An 8,743-nucleotide genomic window follows, 5' to 3' on the forward strand; every position below is an offset into this window, starting at 1 on the left:
TCTACATCACATTTTGAGTTTTATTTCCCCATCTGACTAAACTTCCTTGGGCTGGTGATGCCCTACAACCAAAACAAGATGTGAGATAGCGGCTTTTAAATCGTAATTGTGCCTCACGACGATTTTAAGTGATGTAAACAAACTATTATTATTAAGTGGAAGATGTTTCGGTTACTTACGATGAAGAATCCGCGCCATTACGTTCCAGTGCAGGTTATTTATCATCTTAGAACGTAATGGCGCGGATTCTTCATTGTAAGTAAACGAAACATCTTTCATTTAGTAATAATAATTTGTTTACATCACTCAAAATCGTCGCGAGGAACAATTACGATTAAAAAGACGCTGCATCACATTTTGTTTTGGTTGTAGGGCATCAACACCCCAAGGAAGTTTCGTCAGGTGGGGAAACAAAATGTAATGTAATACGTGAACTAGCCGTCTGAAGATGAGCCTGCCGGTTTAAAACCGGTAGCGGCGATGTTTAAACAAATAAATAGCATTTTAAAAAGTGGCTAGTTGCTGTAATCTTCTGTGTAAGAGTCAACCGACATTTCGTACACAGCCACGGGCTCAATATGTCAGTTTTTACAAAATAGCACATGCATTTAACACTCCCACAGTGAGGGGTTCTATATTCGTCAGTGGAATATGTAAATAGACATATACAAAGAGGGCAGTAGTCAAGATAATGTTGCGGCAAAGCACTAAAAAATCACTTAGCGTGATCAGCTCACGATTTCAAGTGTACCTAACCCTGACCGAGCGAGAGGGTGCAGTTGTTGGCATACTTTACTTGCATCCGAGAGGGCAGCACTTAAAATTCCCGCCCGGCTACCAAGATTTAACCTTTCCCTGATTTCTGTAAATGGCTTAAGGTGAATGCCGGGATGTTTCCTTTGAAAGGGAACGCCCGATTTCCTTCCCTATCCTCACCAGCTCCACGCTTGTGCTCCGTCTCTCATGACCCCTTCGGCGATAGGAACGTTAAATTCTAATCTTTCTTCTTTCCTTTCGAGGTGTAACTGATTGCAGTTTGTGTACACAGAGAAGAGAGCTGTATCAAAGATCAGCAACAAAAAATATATCGTTGTGTAAGCAGCTTAAAACTTAAAACATAACTGATGACAGTTTGTGTATGAGAAAACAAGTATTTTAATCAAGTAAAATGTTTTCACTGTAGGATGATATTTCAAACAGTTCTGTTTGCATAAACTGTCATCAGTTACATTTGAAGCTGTGTGCTCGTCACACGATGTGATGCTTTTGTTGTCCTTTTTTCCAAGCTTTTCCTGTATGTTATCCTGACAATTCCCCATTCTTCCATACGTGTATTACAGTGCCAAAAATGGTAGCCCTTACCACTACGAATCTGTTAAATGCACGTGTTTGTAAGATGAGATCATGAAGTTAATGTCTGTTCTCATACCTTCACTTTGTCCTGATGACTATTGAGAACGCACTTTGCTAGGATATATGCTCAACATGAGATATAAAAATTTACAGCGAATCGACAAGTATCTGAAGATGGTGTTATTTAAACAACTGATATTAGTAGAAGTCATGTATCCTACAAAATATTTCTTCGTTTGGCGAAGATTTTTAAAAATGCGTTAATTAGACTTCCTTGGCAGGGAATGCAAAGTAATATAGTTTCCTGTGAAGCGTTTTACTTCCATGATTTATGCACTCCTCTGTTGGTAATCACGGGCTAGTAAAAATCCAACACAAAGAAACATGCAACATTTCTCTAGATACAAAGTTCAAGCTAAGACTCCAGCTAATAACGAGAATGCAGCTATGTTATTTGGCCTTATAGTTATAATTGGTGGGCTAAAGCACTTTAATTTTCAGCACTCCGTCTGTTCTCTGCTCTTTGGCCAGGGAAGATTCGCGGATAACGAACTTGAAGCAGGGTGAATTTCTCCGAAAAAGTTAAACGATCGCATGGGCGCGTACCTGTTTACAGTTTCTCCATAAAGAAAGTGGCGATTTAACAAGGTCCGATATTCGGACTTGGAAAGAATTTCCCTTATCGCAGCGCTCCGTGCTGTAATTTTGTATGATCGTCATGGGAAATCTCCAACCGAAACGCAGGGCGAGGCATATAATTACGGCTGTTCTGATATTAATATTTCTTCCTCTGTCTACAGCAAATGAAAATCGATCTTATTCTTCGTTTTTCAGAAGCTGAAATCACACGAACTTCGATAAAAAGTTAAATAAATCTTAAACGCTTACGAGAAAAAAATACCGACCGAATAATACTGGTTACAGCAGACTTGCCGGACAAAAGAATAACACTGAAGCGATCCGTGCAATGTCTGAGCAGAGATATTGCTTTGTTGTCCTATTACGACACCTGATAAATCCCCAGAAATCACGCTCCTGTCTGTAAAGTTGGTTGAGGACAATGCTCAACAGCTAGTTTGTACATTTCCTGACTGTACCAGGGCCTATCGGCTAATTAACTGTGCTAGCTTCTGTGCTGGCCAACTAATACAGATGCTTTATCGAGTTAAATTACATTTAGCTCCCAGTTTTTTTCTCACTTCCCCGTCTCAACGGCTATATTAATCGGCTTCCATACTTAGCGCAAACACAGGGAATCATTCATTAAAGGGATCAGGCGAAATGGATCGATAGTGCTACTTAATGTGCTGTGAGTGTTGCCTAAGAGCAGCTTATCTCGAGTAAACGCGCACAAAAAAGGAAATGGCTTCTCTCCGAATTTAAGACGGATACTTGAGAATGGGAAAGACGAGAAAAAGTGCGTGTCGCTTTGAAGCAGATGGAACATTGGTGGTAATAATTACACAAACACTTCAACCAGTAGCAAGCCAACACTGAAACTTTTTTACTTACTTTTACAATACTACGGAAAAAGAATACACGTACAGACCCAAATTATCCACAGCAAAGTACATTTTATTTATTAAAAAGGAAGATACGTCAGCGGCTACTTCCGAGCTACAGACTCGCTTTGAAGCAGGTAAACGAACGTATTTATGTTAGGAATTTGAGTGGTATAGAAAAAATGAGCCGCGAGCAAAATATTTGTGCAGCCCACAACGTTTAGTACGACTCTTAAATCACTCATGTAGTCTCAAGAAAATTCCTGTCCGTTTAAACAGGCGAAAAACTAGCTCGATACTGCAGACTCGATATTCGAAAAGATTAGCGCGAAGCACAGAAATATTTCGTCAGCACACGGAGGTGTGAAACAAATATGGCGAATTGATCTTTCCTAAAACTTGGCTTTCTGCACAACAGTTATAAAAAAATTTATGTCCTCCGTTTCTCTTTCACAGGAGTCAAGCATCCGCCTGTGCACGATACCGTTGCACGTAAGATCTACGTAATTCAACTAAAACAAATCGTATTAACATCATAATTTGCTTTCAGAACGACAAACAAATTCGAATAATTTATATAGGTGCGAAGTATGAGTAACTTCATTTCTAGTGATTTAGCCACAACATCTAACAATAAAGCTGTTAAATGAAATTTAGCCGTGAGATGTACCATTGAGCTGTCATTTCGTGCGTCGCCGGTAATTGTCCCTCTTTCTAATGAAGATATTCGTTGTTAATAGGACTCATTATGATCAGCTTCATCTAGCAAAGATAACCAAACTTCAGTAAAGTGTAAGGATGCCAAGGAACGAAAACGTTGATACAGAACCTAAAAGAAGAATACAAGAGTGTGAAAAAAAAAAAAAACGTTCAGGATACACTGGCATGCCTTTGCACTAAAAATTACGAATAGACAACTGATTAATTTATTCATTCTTCTATGATATTTGTTTTAAGGGCCTGAAGGAATTAGAATAAGAGAGAAAATGCGGACAGATGTCACTTGAATCTCTGGCATATGTAATCAATAGTTCATCCATAAGCCACCTTAACGTGTGCTACAGATTTCGTTTCAAAAGTGGACAAAATTCATGCTCATTCTTATTTATTGTTTTGGATATGTTCCTTGATACATTTTCAGAAATGAGAAGTTCAAAGATGAGTTAAAAATTACTCAAAGGTCTTAAATTCCACTCTGTTGGCAGTAGTTACTGTACTGATTTTTCAAATACGAAGCAGTTCTGGGTGCAGATCGCTTTTAACTTCTGCTACTATCAGAAACAAACGCACAATGTCACAAGCAACAGGAAAAATACTGAAGTATAATTCCTGTGGAATGTTTTGCGATCAACTTTTGACGTCTAAATGACGGAAATACAATTATGTGAAACATTCTAGCTCCCAAACCGGCTCTAAGTTCCAGGTACGGTGCACCCTCCTTTTACATCTCTATTTGCAGAAAAATGGTTGTGCTGAATAAGGAGCATTTTAGCACATTATGGCTTGTCTAGTACTCATGTCATTATAGTACAAAGATTGTCATTTGACGTATCGAAACAAAGCATGGTATTCATATGAATTCTAGAAAAAAGTGGATTGTTTACCCGATCATCGGAGTACTTATCACATTATTACCACAAACCGGATACAGTGAAGAGCACACAGCTCCCACTCGTTTGTCTGATGTAGTAGCAATACATGAGCGGGAAGGATATATTTTTGTGCCTTTAAGGGAACGTACAGGAAATGTATTCGCAATTACTAGTATCTACCATCTTCGACCATATTTGGAATGACGACAGTGAAAATTTGTGCCAGACAGGGACTCGAACCCGGATTTTCCGCTTTACACAGAGGAACGTTGCATCTTACTTCTCAATATCACAGACACTGCCTTTTTATATTATATATATATATATATATATATATATATATATATATATATATATATATATATATATATATATATATTCTACTTCAAAAGTAGAAAGATACGAAAGTCGTGTTGCTCATAACATATGGCTCGATTTACACTGGCCAGCTAAACAAATGAGTATCAGACATATTTCGAGGACTGTTCACTGAACAATCCGTACATCTCTAGACAGATGTTTGAAAGACCCACAACATCGGTGCGAGATAAAATAGGCCGATTACGAAAATTTCCTCGCTAGACGTTCTTAAACAGAAAAGCTGCGTGGCAATTCGCTTCCTTTTGCTGGTGCCCGCGGAGTATTACAACAGCCTTTTGCATTTGGGATGGCTGTACCCGCACTCCTTATGCTGGCCCGTCATATACGTGCAAGTCACTACAAATAATTACGGACTTTTTTCCCGGGACGGAGAACTGGGGACGAGTATCGGTGACGGGCGTGTATACAGCGCCTCTCTCCTCTCCCTACCTCTCTCTCTCTCTCTCTCTCTCTCTCTCTCTCTCTCCCTCCCCCGCCGCCCCCGCAGACGAGTATTCTGTTTTTTTGTCTTTCCGCATTTATGCGGCCCGCGTGCGGCCACCTCCCAGTCTCTTTTTCTCCCCGAGCGCTGTTTGCGCGCGTTTTTGTCTCCGCATAGCGTAGTGCTCCAAAATATCTCCGTGTTTTCTCCGTTAACGACTGTTATTGTCTTAAAATGTTGCTTCTTATTTCTTTTATCGTCTCCCACCACCCATCCAGAAACGAGTTCGGGCAGTCATTCTTGAAAAGAAACTTCCAAACAGAGCGAGAGCAGTCGAGGCGCGTGTCTTAGGAACCTGTACAACGCGTAGTTTGCCTGAAACTTTTCACCAACCCCTGTGTACACTAAGCGCTAATGTATCAGTTCTTATCTCGTCAAACGTCAATTTTACCGCGAGTGAATTAGGCGCAGCAGTGATATTCCAGATACTATGGTACGACAAAACGGCAAACTCTGAAAAGTTCGATAAAGGTGCAACAACCACTTTTCTAATTTTTATCCTCTCTCCTCGGAGCGGTCAAGAGGTAGCGCGTTATTTTAGCCGCAATAGGATCCACAGCCACCACAAATTGCGTGAATGACAAGCTTCTGCCACAATGCTGCCATTAAATAGATTGAAATACAACTATCCTTATACCAGGTGGTTATAATTAACGTGTAGCTACTCACAAAGGTCCAGTGTAGGTCGTAATTATCGTATGTCAGCGAAACATGGTAGATATTCTAATACGTTAATGTGGAACCGATTTACGCTGGAAAAAATTGATTCTAGTTTTGGCCACCAGGTGCAAATCTAGCGCTGTGAAGGCAAGAAAGATGTATAGAAATGTTTCCATATGTAATGGCTTAGGAACGGAACGTAGGCAGAAAACGTCAAAAAAGTGAGAAAGGCATAATCTTGACGTTATTATTAACCGCCGCTTACAAAATTTGTTCAATATGAGCATTGGCGACGTCTACAATATGCTGTACAGTGCCAGATTTGCATCTGGTGGCCAAAACTGGAATTAATTTTTTTCCTTAGTAAGTCGTTCCGCATTAACGCATCAACATATCTGTCAGGCTTCGCTGCCATACAATAATTACCCCCCACACTGTACCTGCATATTAATTATAACCACTCTGTATTTTGATTTCATTATTCTCCAGTTTCGGCTTCAAAGACATTTTCATAGAAAAGTATAATATAATTCATCAGAATGGTCATACTTGGGATAGAGTCAAAGCACTCAGCAGATCACACAATGGAAAAAACGCAGAGGTTTGGTCAGACTTCCAAACCAAAGATATGATCCCAAGAGTATACGGAGTGGCATAGATATAGCGTATCACTTTTAAATCCAGTCGTTCTTATTCTCCAAGGTGATATGCTACATTGCTGACTTCGTGTCATGTTAATTATGAACCATTGTGCGCTTTTATGAGTTCACGGGCTCTAGCCCACGCACCGTCGTTTTTATGAGTTGCACTATACGAGCATTTGAAAATCGCTTCATAGCCGAAACTACGCTGTAATGAAACCGAAGTGAAGGAATGTTTAAGCCATTTAATGACTGCCAGTTTGACAGAATGTTATCATTCAGAGAAGTAAAGCGTTGTGTTCTTCGTATCGGCCAACGTTAATCGTTATACACACTGCATTATTATTCCGCCGTACGTGCCGACGATGCGTAAAAAGGTTTATTATTTTTCCTCACCCTGTCGGTCCAGAGCGAAATCACAATCATCTGCCCCGTCCACGTTAGGTAGCTGTGCAGCCGTTAGCTCTACCGTATGCCGCTCCTCGGAGGTGTGTGCGAGGCTATCAGACAGGACACGACTGTCAACTGTTCGATCAGGCCCGCCGCTTCTCCGAAACTCGCGCGGTATCTCGAGAATGCAAACAGCTTGTCCCAAATAAACTGAGGCCTCTGACGTCGCTCCCTTTTATCGCGCGCTGCCGATCGGCTACGGCTGTTGTACTGAATGCGTGTTAATCACAAAGCGAAGGCGCCCGTACTGCGGCGCGCGCGCGCTGCGCCTGCCCTCTGCCGGCGGCGCACTCAACCAGCTGCGGCCGCCCGCGGCGGAAATTCGTCACCGCCGGCCGCCAGCCGCCAGCCGCCAGCCGCCAGTTCAAGAACCTGGCGCCAGCCGCGGCAACGACGCCCTTCCGGGGACCGCGGGGGGCGCTACGTCGCCAGCATCGACACAATTGCGAGCACATGCAACACGAAACCCCAGCTACACGTCCAAGGAGCCACGCTGCAAAAGAAGTATTGACCAGGAACATGAAGATTATGGTTTAACGTCCGTCAACGACGAAGTCATTAGCGACGCAGCTGAAGCTCGGAAGGAGAAGCAAATCCCGTCCTGCAGTTTTCAAGGGAAACATCCCGGTATTTGAAACGTTTCAGGCAAACTACGGAAGATCCTAATCTGGATGGCCATCCTCTGGCATGCAAGCCGGCCTAGGTGGCCGAGCGGTTCTAGGCGCTACAGTCTGGAACCGCGCGACCGCTACGGTGGCAGGTTCGAGTCCTGCCTCGAGCATGGACGTGTGTGATGTCCGTAGGTTAGTTAGGTTTAAGTAGTTCTAAGTTCTAGGGGACTGATGACCTCAGAAGTTAAGTCCCATAATGCTCAGAGCCATTTCTCGAATGCAAGTCCTGTGTCACGTACAGCGCCGTCGCCCTCGGTAAGAACAGAAAAAAAAAGATTTCCGAAAAGAAGGAAATCCCTCAGAAAAAGTTTGTAGGGTTTTCAAGAAAACTTGGTTGTTGTAACATCTGACCTAGCAAGGCGGCGCGATGTTAAAACATGGGACGACATTTCAAATCCTTGTCCGGTCAGCAACTCCGATTTTCCATATTTTTTTCTTGAATAAAGACGTTTCCTGCGTGAGGCTGTTTGTTTAAACTGAAATAATTACTTCATTTCGTCATTACGTCGATTTTTTTTCACGTGTTATGTATGGTGGTAGGTGACAATATCAGCATATGGGTTACAAATTTTGCACAGCACTTATGGAACTTCACATCTGCAAAAATTGTGTTTGTACATACCATGGCTGCGCTTTGTTCTTATGTTGTTCCTTCCACACAGCAATGTTCGTCGTAACATGTTGGAGGCATTAAAAAAATGGTTCAAATGGCTCTAAGCACTATGGGGCTGAACATCTGAAGTCATCAGTCCACTAGACTTAGAACTTCTTAAACCTAATTTAACCTAAGGACATCACACACAACCATGCCCGCGGCAGGATTCGAACCTGCGAGCGTAGCAGCAGCGCGGTTTCGGACTGAAGCGTCTAGAACCGTTCGGCCACAGCGGCCGATAGGAAGCATAAAATATTATTTCTCGTGATGCAGGCTAATAATGGCTAAGTGGCGAAATCAGCTAAACACTAACAATGAAAGGAAAAGGTTATTTAGAATAAAAAAATACCGCCTCAG

At 42.0% G+C, this 8,743-nt stretch overlaps 1 long non-coding RNA gene across 1 annotated transcript in view; it reads right to left on the minus strand.

Moving 5' to 3' along the window:
- The window catches only part of LOC126298647 (uncharacterized), a 117,183-nt gene extending 109,933 nt beyond the window's left edge, over window positions 1-7,250 (minus strand). Inside the window, exon 1 of the long non-coding RNA XR_007552637.1 lies at window positions 7,007-7,250. This is a non-coding gene — a long non-coding RNA (uncharacterized LOC126298647). The remainder of the gene's footprint in view (window positions 1-7,006) is intronic.
- Between the last annotated feature and the right edge of the window lie 1,493 nt (window positions 7,251-8,743).

This window comes from Schistocerca gregaria, chromosome X (assembly GCF_023897955.1).
Source record: "Schistocerca gregaria isolate iqSchGreg1 chromosome X, iqSchGreg1.2, whole genome shotgun sequence".
NCBI classification, from domain to species: Eukaryota; Metazoa; Arthropoda; class Insecta; order Orthoptera; family Acrididae; genus Schistocerca; species Schistocerca gregaria.